The 18,522-nt window shown below is 33.9% G+C and overlaps 1 non-coding gene across 1 annotated transcript; it reads left to right on the top strand.

Moving 5' to 3' along the window:
* The first annotated feature begins 17,770 nt into the window (after window positions 1–17,770).
* Window positions 17,771–17,926, top strand: LOC120224308. Its single transcript, XR_005526526.1, has one exon. It is a non-coding gene; the product is annotated as a small nucleolar RNA SNORA62/SNORA6 family (small nucleolar RNA).
* The last annotated feature ends 596 nt before the right edge of the window (window positions 17,927–18,522 follow it).

Here is an 18,522-nt window from a genome sequence, read left to right as displayed (position 1 = left end):
TTTTTCAAATTTCTGAAAATAATAGTATTAATAATAATAGCAACAATAATAAAATATTATGTCTTAATAGTGCCACTTCTTGCTCAGCTTGTTAAAGAGAAAAGAGATCTAATTATGAAAGCTTCTCTCCAGGGAACTAATTCTTGACTATAAATTTTAATGGCAATTTTTCCACTTATCAGAACAGTTTAGAAATTGCACACATCCGTTTTTAGGTCTTTTATTTTTCAATGTAGACATCACAACCCTTAAATGTTTTAATAAATGTTAATGTTAAATTGACATTATACTACCTTTCAAACTAAAGTTTTGAAATATTTCCGTTATGCAAATTAACTTTAAGCATGGATCTCCATTTCTTATCTGTATATGTTATAAATACTACCCACACAAAAAATGTATAGATTCTAACAAAAGGCCTTACCATAGACAGTCTCTATTTTTGTGGCACTTTTGTCTATAAATATATTTTTTTAACTAAGAAATTTCTAAGTCACAACATACTCTTGTAATATAATGTAGACTCTTAAAAGTGACACTATTTTACGGGCATACAGCACTAAACAATAGACAAATTCTCAGTAGTTGATTAATCAATAAAGAGGCATATTGTATGTATACATATAAGAAGACGTATATATGACATACATATATACATGTGCAAGAAGACAGGAGACATAAATATAGAGAGAGGTCAATAAGAATTAGTAGTTCAATGTTAAAACAGCCTACTATAGTGTGATTATATTTCAAATTCTATTTTCCTTTACATATTTTTAATTTTAAAATGTTCTATAATAAGTATATATTACTTTTATAATAATAAACATTAAATTTTAAGAAGGATAAATAAAATAGCTTCATGAGTACTTAATCTCTGAACATACAACTGATATTATAGAAAACAAATTATTTTTCATATTCACAATATTTCTGCTAAAAATCAAATTCCTATTGCTAATTCTTTCTAGCTTCTTATGCCTTATATATTTAGAAACTGAATATCGTATATGAATCTAGCCTTTATTTAATTTCTGATTTAAAAGCCTCCAAAGTAAAAATTTTTTTAATTTTTTTAATTTGATAAATTTGACACTACATTTTGTAAATGTCAGGAGTACACCATGTTACTATGATACACATATATAGTGTAATATGATTGCCATTGAATCAATATTTATCACATTATATCTTAGTACACTATTATTGTCTGTATTATTATATTTTACATTAGGTCTCTATGACTTATTTACTACTTGGTACAAGTTTATATCCTTCAATACCATCAGTCCTATCTCCCCAATACTATCTCCTAGTAACCAAAGTTTCTTTTCTGGGTTTCTTACTGGCATAACTTTCTTAGATCCAAACATTTAAATTATATCATACAATATTTGTTTATGTCTGATTTATGTTGCTTAGCATAAAGTGCTCAAGGTCCATCCACATTGTCACAAATAGCAGCATAGTCTCCTTTCTCATGACTGAATATCTCACTGTGTACTTATATCACATCTATTTTGTCCATTCGTCCACTGATGGGAGTTTGAGTTGTTTTCATATCTTGGCTATTATGAATAATGTTGCAATAACTATGGGAGTTTATAATTTTTGTCAATCCCAATTTCATTTATTTTGGTTATATACCAAGGAAGTGGAATTGCTAGTTTATATGGTAAATCTATTTTTAATTTGTGAGAAATCTTTATATTGTTTTCACTAGTGGTTGCACTAAGTTACATTCCTACCCGCAGTGTGTGAGAGTTCTCTTTTTACCACATCCTTGCCAACAAGCAATTGTCTCTTGTCTTTTTTTTTAATTTTTTAAAATGTTTTTTATTTACTTCTGAGAGATACAGCGTGAACAGGGGAGGGTTAGAGAGAGAGAGAGACACAGAACCTGAAGCAGGCTCCAGGCTCTGAGCTGTCAGCACAGAGCCCAATGCGGGGCTTGACCCCACAAACTAACCCATGAGATCATGACTTGAACCAAAGTCAGACGCTTAACCAACTGAGCCACCCAGGGGCCCCTTGTCTCTTGTCTGTTTAATAATAGCCATTCTAAAAAGTGTGAGGTGATATCTCATTGCAGTTTTTATTTGTATCTCTCTGGCAGTCAGTGACATTGAGCATCTTTTCATGTGCCTGTTGGGTATTTTGATGTCCTCTCTGGAAAAATGTTTAGTCCTGCCATTTTTTAAATGTCTGAACAGTGTATCCATTGCTGATAGTGGGGTATTGATGTCCCCTAATATCATTGTATTCTTGTGCTGTTGTTTATTTCTCCCTTAAGATCGTAGTATTTGCTTAATATATTTTTAAGGTTTATTTATTTATTTTGAGAGAGAGAGAGAGAGAGAGAGAGAATGAACAAAGGAGGGACAGACAGAAGGAAGAGAATGAACCCCAAGCAGGCCCCATGCTGTCAGCACAGAGCCTAACATGGCACTCAAACTCATGAACAGATCCATGAAATCCTGATATGAGCCAGGACCAAGAATCGGACCCTTGAGGCTCCTGGATGGTTCAGTCGGTTGAGTGTCCGACTATGGCTCATGTCATGATCTCACGGTTTGGTTTGTGGGTTCGAGCACCACCTCAGGCTCTGTGCTGACAGCTAGCTCAGAGCCTGGAGCCTGCTTCATATTCTGTGTCTCTGTCTCTGACCTTCCCCTGCTCACACTGTCTCTTTCTCTTTCTCAGAAATAAATAAAAACAGTAAAAAAAAAAAAAAAAAGAGTAGGACCCTTAACTGACTGAGTTACCCTGGTGCCCCATTAGTGTATTGATGGTAAAATGTTTGGAATATATATATTTATGACTATTATATGTTCTTGATGTATTGACCACTTTATCATTATATAATGAACTTATCTTCTTATCTCTTGTTACCATTTTTGGCTTGAAGTCTTTTTTATCTGATATAAGTATGGCTATCCCCACTTTCTTTTGGTTACCATTTGCTTGGAGCATCAAATTCCATCCCTTTACTTTGACTCTATGTCTTTCTTTATAGCTGAAATGAGTCTCCTGCAGGCAGCATATAATAGAGCTTTGTTTTTTTAATCTATCCAGGTGCTCTCTTGATTTGTGAGTTCAATCTATTTACATTTAGGGTGATTACTGTTATATAAAGACTTACCACTACCATTCTTTTGTTTTCTGGTTGTTTTGTATCTCTGTTGTTCCTTCCTTCCTTCCTTCCTTCCTTCCTTCCTTCCTTCCTTCCTTCCTTCCTTCCTTCCTTTCTTTTTTTCCTTCTTTCTTTCCCTCTTTCTGTTACTATTTTAAGTTGGTTGCTTTCTGTGATTATTTTCTCAGTTTGATTTTTTTTATGATTTGAGTCTTTAGCCTAGGTGTTTTTTATTTTGTGGTTACCATGAGATTTTTATAAAACATCTTATAGATGAACTAGTCTTTTTCCTGTTGATACCAAAATATCTTCATTTGCCTTTACAGGTTCTGTCATTTTTCTCTTCTCCTTTTACATTTTTGTCACAAATTACTCAATTTTATATTACAAATTTGTTACCAAATTATAATAGTTACAGTTATTTTAATGCCTTTATCCTTTAATCTTTATGCTATAATTGAGTATTTAATATCCTATTCTAAAATAGTTACACTTTTCAAATTCTGGCTGTTTATCATCTTATTAAAAAGTTCATATACTTTTATCTTTTTGTCTCAGGTGGAAGAGCTCCTTTCAACATATCTTGTAATGCAGGTTTGATGGTAATTGAAGGCCCTCAGTCTTAGTTTGTCAGAGAAAGCTTTTATTTCTCCTTTATATCTGGAAAAACAAAACAAAACAAAAAAATTCTGGGTACTATATTCTTGGCTGACAGTTTTTATTTTTCAATACTATTTTATTTCAATTCTATTTTTTTTCTAATTCTAGTTCATTAAGATGCCTGGTAAAATTGGTTTCAGGTGTAGAATTTAGTGATGAATCACTTACATATAACATCCATTGCTCATCACAAGTACAGTCTTAATGCCCATCACCTATTTAGCCCGTCCCCTCCCAACTCACTCCATCAAGCCTCAATTTGTTCTCTATAGCTAAAAGTCTCGTATGGTTCTCATCCCTCCCCGTCTCATTTTTTATTTTTTCCTTCCCCATGTTCATCTCTTTTGTTTCCTAAATTCCACATATGAGTGAAGTAATATGGTACTTGTCTTTCTCTGACTTACTTATTTCACTTAGCATAATACACTTTACCTCCATCCATGTCATTGCAAATAGCAAAATTTCATTATTTTTATGGCTGATTAAGATTCTATTATGTATGTATGTGTATATGTACACATATACATGTTGCTGCATAGCTATGCATGCATATATAACATATATACATGTTGCTGAATAGTTATATGTGTACACACACACACACACACACACACACACCAACCACATTTTCTTTATCCATTCATCAGTCTATGGTCTGTCTATGATTTGTGTCTTTAGCCTAGGTGGGCTCTTTCTTTAATTTGGCCATTGTTGATAATGCTGCTATAAATCTCTAGGTGCATATATCCCTTAAGATCAGTTTTTTTAATTCTTTGGGTTAATACCTAGTAGTGCAATTTCAGGGTCATAGGGTAGTTCTATTTTTAACTTTTGAGGAGTCTCCATACCGTTTTCCAGAATGGCTGCACCAATGTGCATTCCTACCAGCAGTGTAAGAGGGCTCCCTTTTCTCCTCATCCTCGCCAACATCTGCTGTTTCTTGTGTTGTTCATTTTATCCATTCTGACAGGTGTGAGGTGATATCTCATCATGGTTTTGATTTGTGTTTTTCTGATGATGAATCATGTTGAGCATCTTTTCATGTGTCTGTTAGCCATCTGGATGTCCTCTTCAGAAAAATGACTCTTCATGTCTTCCACCCATTTCTCAACTGGATCATTTATTTTTGGGGTGTTGATTTTGATAAGTTCTTTATAGATTTTGGTCACTAACTCTTTATCAAATATGTCATTTGCAAATATCTTCTCCAATTCTGTAGATTGTCTTTTGGCTTGTTGATTATTTCCTTCACTCTGCAGAAGTTTTTATCTTGATGAAGTTCCAATAGTTCATTTTTGCTTTTGTTTCCCTTACCTCTGCAGGCATGTCTAGTAAGAAGTTGCTATGGCCAAGGTCAAAGACTTTACTGTGTTCTCCTCTAGGTTTTTGATGATTTCCAGTCATATTTAGGTTTTCCATCTATCTTGAATTTATTTTTGTGTATAGTGTAAGGAAGTGGTTCAGTTTCATTGTTCTGCATGTTGCTGTCCAGTTTTCCCAACATCATTTGTTGATGAACCTTTTTTTTTTTTTACATTTTATATTCTTTCCTGATTTGTTGAAGATTAGTTGACCATATAGTTATGGGTCCAATTCCAAGTTTTCTACTTTGTTCCATTGAACTATGTGTCTGTTTTAGTGCAAGTACAATGCTGTCTTGATGACTACAGCTTTGTAATATAGCTTGATGTCTGGAATTGGGACGGATCCAGATTTGCTTTTCTTTTTCAAGATTGCTTTGGCTATTCAGGGTCTGTTGGGGTTCCATACAAATTTTGGGATTGTTTGTTCTAGCTCTGTGAAAAATGCTGGTAGTATTTAATGCAAAGCCTTTTGCATTAAATGTGTCAATTGGTTTGGGTAGTACAGACTTTTTAACACTGTTTCTTCTTCCAATCCAAGAGCATGAAATATTTTTCCATTTCTTTGTGTCCTCTCCAATTTCTCTCATATGCATTTTATAGTTTTCAGAGTACAGATGTTTTACCTCTTTGGTTAGGTATATTTCTAGGTATCTCATTGTTTTTTATGCAGTTGTAAATAGGATCAATTCCTTGATTTCTCTGTCTGCTGATTCATTATTGGTGTAGAGAAACGCAACAGATTTTTGTCTGTTGATTTTGATCTGTAATTTTGCTGAGTTTGTGTATCATTCTAGCTATATTTTGGTAGGGTCCTTTGAGTTTTCTACACAGAGTATCATGTCATCTGCAGTAAAAGTTTGACTTCTTCCTTGTCAGTTTGGATGCCTTGTATTTCTTTCTGTTGTCTGATTTCTGAGGCTAGGATTTCCAGTACTATGTTAAATAACAATGGTAAGAATGGGCTTTTCTGTCTTGTTCCTGACTGTAGATGAAAAGCTCTCAGATTTCCCCATTGAGGATGATTTTAACTATGGGATTTTCATATATGGCCTTCATGATGTTAAGCTACATTTCATCTATCCCTGCTTTGCTGGTTTTTTTTTTTTTTAATCAAGAATGGATGCTTATATGGAGCACCTGTGTGGCTCAGTCAGTTAAGCATTTGACTTCAGATCAGGTCATGATCTCATGGTTTGTGAGTTCGAGCCCCATGTCAGTCTCTGTGCTGACAGCTCAGAGCCTGGAGTCTGCTTCGGATTCTGTGTCTCCCTCTCTCTCTGTCCCTCCTCTGTCTTGCTCCATCTCTCTCTCTCAAAAATGAATAAACATTAAAATTAAAAAAAAAGAATGGATGCTTATCTTTCAATACTTTGAAGGCATCATTCTACACTCTTGCCTGGCCTGTAGATTTTTACTAAGAAATCTGCTAATAGTCTAATGGAGGGTTCTTTGTAAGTTACCTTTTCCCCCTGGCTACCTTTATGATTCTTTATTATTGACTTTTGACAGCTTCATTATAATGTGTCTTGGAGAGTGTCTTCACTGAGATACTATGGTGATCTATTAGTTTCATGTATTTTTATGTCTAAGTTTTTCCTCAGGTTTGGGAAGTTTTCAGCTGCTCTCTCTTTCTCTCTCTCTGTCTCTCTCTCTTAATGTTTATTTGTGTTCAAGAGAGACAGAGACAGAGAGACAGAGCATGAGTGGGGAGGGGCAGAAAGAGAGGAAGACACAGAACTCAAAGTGAGATCCAGGCTCCTCCATGCTGTGAGCACAAAGCCCTATGCTGGGCTCAACTCACAAACTGTGAGAGCATGACCTGAGCCAAAGTTGGACGTTCAACCAAATGAGCCACCCAGATGATCTGCAGCTGTTATCTCTTTAAATAACTCTGCCTATTCTCTTTCTTTTCTCCTTCTGGGATACCCATTATTCTTATGCTGGCTCTCCTATGGAGTCTAATATCCCTCATAGGGTTTCTTCACATTTTTAATTCTTAGGAATTCTTCTCTTCAATCATTTCCAGATTGCTATCTTTCAGATCACTCATTCTCTCTTCTGTCTGATCTGCTCTATTTCCAGCACTTACTAATGCACACTTTATCTCATTTATTGAGTCCTGCCACTGCAGAATTTGTTTAGTTTCCTTTTTAGAATTTCAATCTCTTTGGTAAAGTACTGTATGTATTTATTAATTTTATTCCTTAGTTCGTTGAATAGACTTATCTTCATAACACCTATTTGAATTCTCTCAGTTAGACTCCAATATTCCATGACTTTGAGTTTGGTTGCTAGAGAATTTTCTCTCTTTTTTATTTTTTTACTTAATAATAGTTTGGATAATTTCACTTTGGGTCCTACAGTAATTTAGTTATTTTGACTTATTCTCACCTCCATCCCTCTTGAGAGAATTCTAAACAAATGCAATGCACTGTGTTTAGGATAACAGAAGCATCCATAAGGTATAGACATAACCCAATCTATGAAATTGAATAGGAATTGAATTGTTAGTAAAGAAAGTAAATTCATACAACTTTATTCATAGGAACTATCTGAGATTAGGATATATAGTTCTCCAGGACCAGATGTCAAAAAAACCTTGGCTATTTAATGATATTTTTAATTCCTTCTCTTTCACTCATCTGTCTTTCATATCAACAAGCCATTGTTTTGTTTATCCTGCTTTCCAAATATGTTCTTCTTTCATTATCATTGCCAGTACTTCGAGCCAGTCCATCTCCTATTTCTGGCGTCAATCACAGTGACTGTCTCCTAACTGTTATTCTTAATATTAGCTTCTCTGCCCAGGATCCCATCCCCCATCTTAAAAGACTTAATTTCTAAAACAAATGTTTAGTCATTCTACGCCCTATTTGAAAGGGTTATGGGACACTCCACTCTATTATCCATGAAAGAAGATCCCAAATATTTATATGGCCCTTAAAAGTCCATCAGACATGATCTCAAATAAACTTCCAACTTTTCTCAAGTAACAAATTCTGTCCCACCACATTTCTACTTACAATATACCCTATGTTTTTCTCATTAATTCCCTTTTTTCCTCTCAGATTTCCACTTCTCTGTGCTTTGCTCATGCTTAACCTCTGCTAATGTTACCTCCATGATGCCTACACCTTGTCTAAGTCACAGCTTTAACTCTATCTTACTAGAAAATTGTTCTTTGGGACTACCACCCTTTTCCCATCCTCACAGAAGTCACAGCCCTTTAATCTGTGTTCCACCATAGTTCATAAGAGTTCTCATTATAAAATTTAGCATACCTTACCATTCTTACAACTGATATTTTCTTCATTATGTTAAGAATTTCTTCATGATAATAATTATATTTATTTTTCTTTGTATTCTCAACACTTAGTATAAAGAAGAAATGAAAAATGATTCTCATGTGTAAAGGTTCTAATTTCTCCTTTATTCTGTGTCATATCTAGGATCAAATCTATCATATTCTTATTATATTATGTATCCTTTTGTTACAATGTTCTCTTTTTCTGTACTTCCACATTGCAAGTACACACAACTTAAAAAAAATGGATTTTCTCTGTAATACATTCTACTCCCTTAACCAATGTAATCTAACCTCCCATTAGGTAGATCATTTCTGAATATTCTTGAATAAATTCTTGCTTAAGTAGTAGACAATTAGAATGAGGTTCACTTTGTATTTTTTTAATTGGCAATTTTTAAGCGATAAACAGAGATGCAGTTTTAAATACTTCTGCTGCAGATAACATATACCTAATAGTTCCTGTTTTTCTAAAAGCTAATATCTCCATTCTTCTCTAATAGGCACTGAAAAAAAAAAAAAGAAAAGAAAAGAAATACAAAGTACTTGAGTTTCATAAGTGAGAAATAATGTTTCTGTGGATTTGAGGAGTGCTTTGCAAGTGCCTACTTTTCATCTAGGGAATAATTTTAAAAGATAGAATAGTTAAGTGCAATCATTTACAAATGCTTGGTTTTAGTGTTTAAAAGAACTAAACTTCTACATTTTCTGAAAATGACTTTTTTTTAACAAACTTGAACTCATTTTATTTTCTCTTTTCAATATGTCAATAAGATAAAAGCTTATTTATTCTCGCCTTTAGAAGTGACTATTTTTACTGTGGACAACTGAAAGAAACAGCATAATCATAGAAATTCAAATTTCCAGTGTGGGAAGTCTTTTTATAAGGAATAACATCTGTTTGAGTTTTCTTTTTTTGGAAATTAAACATGAAAATGGTAATTATTTTAAAAAATTATGGATATTGCTGATGTATATTTTCATGATCTTTATTTTCACAGTGCCATAAAAAGAAAAAAAAAAAAAAACAGCCTGTCATGAATTTACTTAAGTAGACTAGATGGGAGGATTTAAAAATAGTATAAGAGAAGGTGAGCTGTAGAGTCAACAAAAATCAAGTAGTATGATGTAAGAAAAATGTGGGTTTTATTTGTGTCATCGGTGAAATGTTTTTATTCTTAATAACAAAACACTAATGGGGCACCTGAGTGGCTTAGTAGGTTGAGAGCCTGACTTTGACTCAGATCATGATCTCACGGTTTGTGGGTTTGAGCCCTGAGTCAGGCTCTGTGCTGATAGCCTGGAGCCTGCTTCAGATTCTGTCTCTATGTCTCCCTTTCTCTGCCCCTTCCCTGCTTATACTCTGTCTCTGTCTCTCAAAAATAAAAGATTTTAAAAAACATTAAAAATTTTTAAAAATAACAAGGCACTATCTTTGAGATTAGAAAGAGAATTGATTTTTGTTTGTCATAAAAATATTTAAAAATTTACAATAGAATCATTGATATCTAAGTGACTTGTTTCTCATGCCAGCATCTTAAAGTAAAATAAGGTAAGGAAAAGAAAATGTTATTACCTACCCTTTCTATGCCAATTAACATCACCAGAACTCTTGTTCCTATTGATATTTCCCTCTAACTCAAACTTTGTAGGGGGAATTCCTGGGTGTCTCAAGACCTGACATCTTTTCCTTTATTACTTTGTGACTTCTTGGCTATTAAGCAGATGGAATGATATCCAATACACACATGACTCTCAACATACACTTGCAAGCTGGCACCCACACTGATCTCAAGGATCTACAGATAAGGTAAAGTGCATGTTTCTAGCTGTCTTGGTGAGATAGCACCAGGTTCCAAGGTGAAAACACATGGGGAGAAAATTTTGTCCTCAAAATTCTTACAGCATGTTAAATAAAGCTGTAATAGTAGCAGCAATAAGAATAAATAAAAAGGAACATTTGTTAAACAAAGTAAAAACTGGACTAAGTTAGGGGTCAAAATATCTCAAAGCATGCTCTTAGAAATTCCAGTGATATAATCGTTATTGTGCTTATTCTTGACTACATTCTATTTTTTCTCAGGGGCAGACACATGTCTCAAGGGAAAAGGTTTGACTCTTGAATGTCATAGCATCAGTCTGAAGGAACAACATGCTAAAATGCTGAAGGCCAGGGTTGCCTGGGTGGCTCAATCAGTTAAGCGACTGATTAACCGACTTCAGCTCAGGTCATGATCTCACGGTTCATGGGTTCAAGCCCCGTGTCTGGCTCTGTGCTGACAGATAGCTAGAGCCTGGAGCCTGCTTCAGATTCTGCATCTCCCTTTCTCTCTGACCCTCCCCTGCTCATGCTGTCTCTCTCTCTCTCTCAGAAATAAATAAAACATTAAAAATTTTAAATAAAATAAATAAAATGAAATGAAATAAAATAAAATACTGAAGGCCAGACAATGAAAAGAGAGGGTGTCTATGAATAGACAGAATGCCAGTAGGACTGAAGTCTTGTAGGAGTAAAGAAAAGGTGATAAAGAAACTAGAGCTAATCAGGAAGCAAATCATGATGAATGTTGTAAGCCTTTTAGAATTTACCTGGAAACAATTGAAGTCTTAAGTACAAAATATAGACTCATATTTATATTGTAGAGAGACCATTTTGGTTGCATTTTAGAAAATGTGAATAGGAATTAGACTGATAAAGAGAGATCAACAATCATGTTGCAGTTATCTGGGTGACAGTTAATGATGGTTTGATCTAAGGCAGAGTTTCTCAATCTCAGCACTACTGATGTTTTGAACTGGGTAATTCTTTGCTGTAGGGGCTGCCCTGTGCGTTATAGCATGTTTAGCGCCATACATGGCTACCACTTATTAGATGTTAGAATCATTTCCACCCCTGTTTTGACAACCAAAAATATCTCCAGTCTTTGTCAAATATTCCCAGAGAGAGAACACCTTCTTCTTTCACTCCCTCTTCCCTTATGGATCTGAGATAAAGGCAAAGAGAATGGATAAAGGAAGGGAACTGGCATAATATTTAAAATATACCATCAAGACTAAAATGATGAAGTATTGGGTATGGAGTTTAAGGAAGGGGGTAAGATATTTGAGTTAGAACAAGAAAATGCATCAACTACTGGATATTTATCCAAAGAAAATAAAAACACTAATTTGCAAAGGTATATGCATCTTGTTTATTGCAACATCACTTACAATAGCTGCAATAGGAAATCAACCCAAGTGTCTATCAATAGACAAATAAAGAAGATGTGGTAGCACACACACACACACACACACACACACACACACACAGGAATATTACCCAGCCATATAAAAGGATGAGATCTTGCCATTCATGACAACATGGATGGACCTAGAAGGCATTATGCTAACTGAAATTATATAATATATATATTATGCTAATATATATATATATTCATTATGCTAACTGAAAAAAGTCAGACTGAAGAAGACAAATGCATACGATTTCACTTATATGTGGAATTACAAAAACAAAGTAAATAAACCAACAAAATGCAGAAACAGACCCATAAATACAGAGAACAAACTGATGGTTGCCAGAGGGAAAGGAGGTTGGGGAAATGGCAAAAATGGGTAAAGGGAATTGAAAGAGACATGCTTCTAACTGTAGAATAAATTAATCAATGGATAATAAAAGATAAGGGAGAGGGAATATAATCAATAGTACTGTAATAACATAGTATGGTGACAAATGGCAGCTACACTTGTGGTGAGCATAGTATAACATATAAACTTGTTGAATCACTATGTTGTATACCTGAAAATAATGTAACATTGTGTATCAACTATACATATATATATATGTCTAGGTGTATATAAAGAACAGGAAAGTAATTTCACTTTCTATTGGGAATAAAAGGGGTTTCTAAATAGAGAGGTGATGATATTGATTTACATACTTGAAAAACAATTGTGGAGGTATAAAAACACACACACACATTCACACACACACACACACACACACACACACAAAGGCACATATACATGAGTTATGATGTTAGAAATTTCAGTATGGAGTGAAGAAGGTCTCAACTAATGACATGACAGTTGAAATAAAAGAAAACCCAATAGGAAATGTTTTGATGATCATCTGGGGGAATGAATTAGACTTATATCATGGGAGCATTCATCAAGTCTTTCTAGTTTTGATGGCTAGATGTTTTATATCAGCATTAACTATTTTGGAAAATATAGGCAAAGCAGCAGATTTGGAGAGCAAAAATCAGAAAACATATTTTTAGCTACCCATCGCTAACAATGCTCAGAAAGAATATAGATTCTTTGGAGCATATAGATGATTTTAGGAACATAATACAGAAAATAAAAGGACAAAAATACTTTCATATTTTTATTTAAAATGTGTTTCATTTTTGACATTTTGGCACAATGCATTTATTTGTCCAGGTAGGCTAAGTGAATGTAAGCAACAATAATGATATCTGAACAACTGAAGAGGGAGGGATTTGCAGACTTAGAGCAAAGTGAAGGCATAGGTTTATTCTTGAGAGACTTTTTGAAGAACCTGTTTTCATTATATAATATAGGCTGTTTTTGCTATAATAAAATACTGCTCTATCAAGTCCTATTAGGCATTGGAGCTTTGCTTTTCCTACTTCTGATGGCAAATGTAGGATTTTGTTTATTAAAAACCTACAATTTTTTGCATGTCCATTCATTATTTTCTCTGTAAGCACAAAGAGACACCGGTGCTTAAAAAATTACTCTTATTATTATTATTGTTCTTATTTTTCTTACTATTATCAGGCTGACAAGAAGCAGAATAGCATCTTTTATGGATCATCAGAAAAATTTGAAGTGTTAATATTCTACTTTGAAAGAAGTAACTTTGGCAAAGACTATGTCTTTAAATGATGCTTTTATATTAAGTCTCAACTTTTCACACAATGATTTCAACAAAATAAGGAATACTGTGAAATCATAGATTTTGTTACTTCAATCTTGGGAATAAAGTCTTAGATTAAATTTTAACAGGATTAGATTCTCTAATCTTGTGTTATTTCAATCTATTTTCATACTTCCTTTTTATAAGTTTCTATTTATTTATTTTGAGAGAGAGCAAGGGGTAGGGGCAGAGAGGTGGGGGGAGAGAGAGAATCCCAAGCAGGCCCCACACTATAGATGCAGAGCCCCATGCTGGGCTTGAAGCTGAAACCAAAAGTCAGACGCTTAATCGACTGAGCCACCCAGGCGCCTCTATTATCACACTTCTAATAAATATTTGGAATTGATTATTTCAATCTTATTGTTTAATAACTAAGTATTTAATATAACATGGTAAAAAAGATTATCCAATGTTAATTATGATTATCATTTGGTGTATAGGTTTTCATATCTATACTGATATATAAATTTTTTTAAAACTCTGATCAACATGTTTTGATGACTTTATTGCTTCCTTATATATTTTTCCTAGTAAGGAGTTTGAAATTATAATTTTGAATCAGTAAATTGTATTCCATGTAAAAGATATACCAAAATGTAATTAACCCCTGCTTTTAAGAGTGGCATGTAGAAGTTGTATCCAGTTTTCTGCTAGTGTAGACAATGTCAATAAAATCATCTTGATGTATAAATTATGGTTTATTTGTTCAAACATTTCCTTATTACATATTTCTGGAAGGAAATTCCTGGGTTAAAAGATATTCCTACTTTGAATGTGTATATATATATTTTATAATCTGGGAAAAGTGTCTTGACCTGTTCCTACGCTAGCTGTGAATGATTTTGCCCATTTTCCCAAATCTTTTACAACACAAGTCTGTTTCAATTGTTTAGATTGTGGAAACAATGTAGACACAGTCCTGAATATATTATGAATAAGCATGAACATTCAGTCCCACAGCCAGAAAACAAATAAAACAAAACACTTTGCACTGAGAGATAAACTATAAATAATTGGGTCACTCTGTTGAGTTGTAGGCTCCAAGCTCAATAAGATTCCCAGAATTTTCCATAAATTGTTAGTTCACTAATGGAAAAACTTTATCCTTGATTTTTCAACAGCTCTTATTTGAAGAAAAGACTTTGCCTTTGTGGATATGATGATGACAATGTGAGAAAGTTTTTTTTTTTTATCTTAAACAAACTAACTGTAAACTCAGTATGTTTGATAATTCTGCTGAGTTTGACAAAAATTTTTTCAATATTGTTTTCTTTTTAATTTGAAGACAAGAGCTTAACGCTTTAAAGCTTGAACTTCTTTCCCAATTTTTTGAAAATAAACTTATTTTTAATAAACATTTGGTCTCTGTATCTTTCTCAGATATTAGTCCATCTCATAGGTTAAAAATAATTTTTAAATTTTAAAACAGCTTACAAATTTAATTACTAGGCATTTCAAAATCCTTTTATAAATTAATGCTTTATTTGTATTTCATCTTTTGCAAATGTCTTTAACATATCTCTATCCCTGTTCCTGTTGAGTGATTTATTTTAATAACAGAGGTCTCGTGTACATTAAATATCATATCAGTCACACAAGAAACTAATTTCATTGTTTTGTGCTTCTTTGCCCATGGTTTAAAATTACTGTTATTTTAAAATATTTTATGTTTATTTATTTATTTTTAAGAGCGAGAGAGACAGAGCATGAGCAGGGGCAGGGCAGAAAGAGAGGGAGACACAGAATCCGAAGCAGGCTCCAGGCTCTATGCTGTCAGCAAAGAGGCCAACATGGGGCTCGAACTCATAGACCACGAGATCATGACCTGAGCTGACGTTGGACGCTTAGTTGACTTAGCTACCCAGGCACCACTAAAATTATTTTTGCAGTCAAATCCATCATTACAGTTTCTTGCAATGTTTCTTGTTTTAGAAAGCCATTTTAACCCCCAAATCTGAAACATATTTATCTAATTTTCTAATATAGTTATGGTTTTATTTTTAACACTTAAATCATTAACTCATTGGGCTTTCAGCCTAAGAAAAATTGGTTTCAAATACCAGCTGTGCATTGCTTGTTCAAGTCAGGACAGGCCCATTGTTCTCTGAGGCTCACTTCCTCACCTTTAAAAGGAGGTTGATAGTTTACAACTCATTAAGTGTTTGTAAGGATTAAATTAGATAATTCATATAAATGGTTTAACAGACTAACTGTTGATAGTAAATAATAAATAAGGAGGAGGAGGATTTATGTGTTCATACATAATAAGAATGTACATAAGTTTATGTAGATCATGTATGTATAGACCAAAACATTGATAATTTACCAAAAACTTATTTAAATGTAGAGATGTAATTATTTGGACAATAAGACATACCTAATGTCAACACATATATGAATAAAGCTTGAAAGTAATTTAATTAAAATGTTTTCAGTCCCATTTGGAACAGAACTACAGATGAAGCTGTGTTCATGAATGCTGGACATACAGAGAAACTTCTTATGCATGACAACGGCTTTGGACTTTGGAGTTTTAAGTCTTTGTTCCCCTACCTTTTTTAATGAAATGATGCAATAAATAATGAATGGTTAACAGTGATGGCAGATCAACAGGCAAAGATAAACACAAAAAAGATACAAGACAGAGTGTACCTGCTCAATATCCTCCAAGTAGTTGCAGATTTAGATTGCTTCTAGGTATCCAGGCATCTGAGCTATCACCGGGAATATCTAAATTGCTTTCTCACAGGTTCTACAAAGCACTCTCTTTACTTTATCTACTCATTTTAGATGGCACCTCATTGAATTTCTCCTAGCCAATTTACTTTCTGCAAAGCTCACATTTCTCTTACAATAGAGAAATTTCTCTAGCTCTACTCTTTTAAGTTTAGCTTAATAGCATGGGGGCTTTCGTTAAGTCTCACTGTCAGCAGAACAGCACAAATTTAACATTTATGTGATCCATTTCTACTAAATAGCAAAAGGAGAAAGTGTTATGCCAAGGGCAACATGGGTATTCATTTTCCCTATGGTTTATGCAGTTACTTGAATGTATCCCAAAAGAAAACTAATATATTGATCAAACCTAATTAGCTTTAATTTACATAAAACTATAGCATGAGGTACTTGTATGCTTTAGAAAAATAGAAGGTTTAAGTGAAAATAACGCGAAGGAATTTCAGACTCATCTGGCACAGAAAACAACCAAAGTATAAAAGTAATATGAGACCAAAATTCTAATCTCTCTTTAAAAATTATTTAACAACAAACATATTAAATCTTAATGATTTTTATTTGTTTAAATGTTTATTTATTTCTTTGAGAGAGAGAAAGAGAAAACATGACTTGGGGAGTGGCAGAAATGTGGGGCTCCAACTCACCAACTGTGAGATCATGACCTGAGCCAAAGTCAGATGCTTAACCCGACTGAGCCACCCAGGCACCCTTAAATTTTAATTGGTTTTTAGATTGCTGTTACATAACACATTTTATATAAGTATCCATATTTATTTTTTTAAACAAAAAAATAGAAATTAAAAAAATTCATCAATAACACCATCATCTAAAGATAAAGAGTAAGAATAATGTTCTAGTGACTCTTCTTCCAGACTCTCTTTACACACACACACACACAAATGTGCATGTGCATGTGAACAATGTTTATGCCATTCACTGAGTTTTATAATCTCCTTTTTTTCTTTTTTAAATTTTATTCTAGAGAGAGAATGTGTGCAAGCAAGAGAGAGGGGCAGAGAGAGAAAGAGAGAGAGACAGAGAGAATCATAGGCAAGCTCCACATTCAGCACGAAGCCTGACATGGGGCTTGATCCCATGATCCCAGGATCATGACCTGAGCAGAAATCAGTGTCCAGGTATCAACCAACTGAGCCACCCAGGCACTCCCCTTTTTTCTTCAATATGGACTTATTAAGATGTTTTCTTGTCATTTCTTCATACAATAAAAATGTATTAAGCAAATATCATTTGCCGCAACAATGCTACTTATGTTGTAAACAGAAATTAATAAAACAGTAATTGCCATTCCCTTGTAGAATTTATATTCTGATTGAGCAGACAGATAATGAACAACTGAATGAATAAAAAAAATATATTTCTGTATATATATATGGGTATAATTATAGATAATGAAAACTGTGAATAAAAATCAAGAACTGAATGGAATAGGTATTAAAAATAAAGCAGCTAAAGGTATTTTACAGGTGACATTTGTGCTGGGCTTGAAAGATTAAGAAAGAGCAACTCTTATGTTCTGTCACTTGGGAGTAATCTAAACCAAAAGAAGCAGGCATGAAGGTTCTACCTAGCAAAGCTTTATTTTGGAAAAGGTATAAAAGGATACCAGTTTCACTGCATATTATTAAAGCTTGGAGTTGAGGCAACTGGATGGCCAATGAATTCACAAGTATAAGGAGTGTGCTTTGTGAGAAGCAGGTCTTAGCGCTAACACCACAGGTCTCTGACCCAGTGAGTGGGTGGAGTTTGATAGTAATCTTGCTACAGATATTAAAAAAAAAAAAAAAGAAAGGATATAAATTCTAGAGTCTAGTGGGAAAGAAGACAGAAGAGGATGTAGTAGTTAGGAAGAAATCAAATCGTTCAGGGTTTTATTTTTTGGTTTTCAGGTAAGATTGAAGCACATGAACTTGAGTTAACCTTTGACTCCTTTTGACCAAAAGAACACAGCAGAAATTATACTGTGTCTATTCCAGGTCTACTCCTTAAGAACTTTAGACTACCATTTCCACTCACAAATTCAGTTGTCATGTAAGAACCTGAACTGCCCCTAGAGCTTGGCACTGTGAGAAAGCCCAAGCTGGCCACATGGAGAGGCTATATACTGAAACATCATACATAAAAGTAGAGCTAGCCGCGGTGGCCCAGCTCAGCTCAGTCACTAGCTGAATGCAGCTAATTGAAGAGCCCCAGCTAATAGGAGGTAAAGCATAACCATCCAGTCAATTCCTGCTCAAATTCCTGACAAACTAGATTATAAAAAGTCATAAAATAAATATTTTCCCACTTAATTTGAGGATGGTTAGTTACACGGAAATAAAGGAAACAGTAAACCTATACAGCCACACCTCTTTTTATTGCACTT

The sequence above is a fragment of the Hyaena hyaena genome, unplaced genomic scaffold, assembly GCF_003009895.1.
Source record: "Hyaena hyaena isolate Hyena2069 unplaced genomic scaffold, ASM300989v1 scaffold_1150, whole genome shotgun sequence".
NCBI lineage: Eukaryota > Metazoa > Chordata > Mammalia > Carnivora > Hyaenidae > Hyaena > Hyaena hyaena.
Note: the sequence above shows the minus strand (reverse complement) of the source record. Positions and strands in the feature narration are given on the sequence as shown.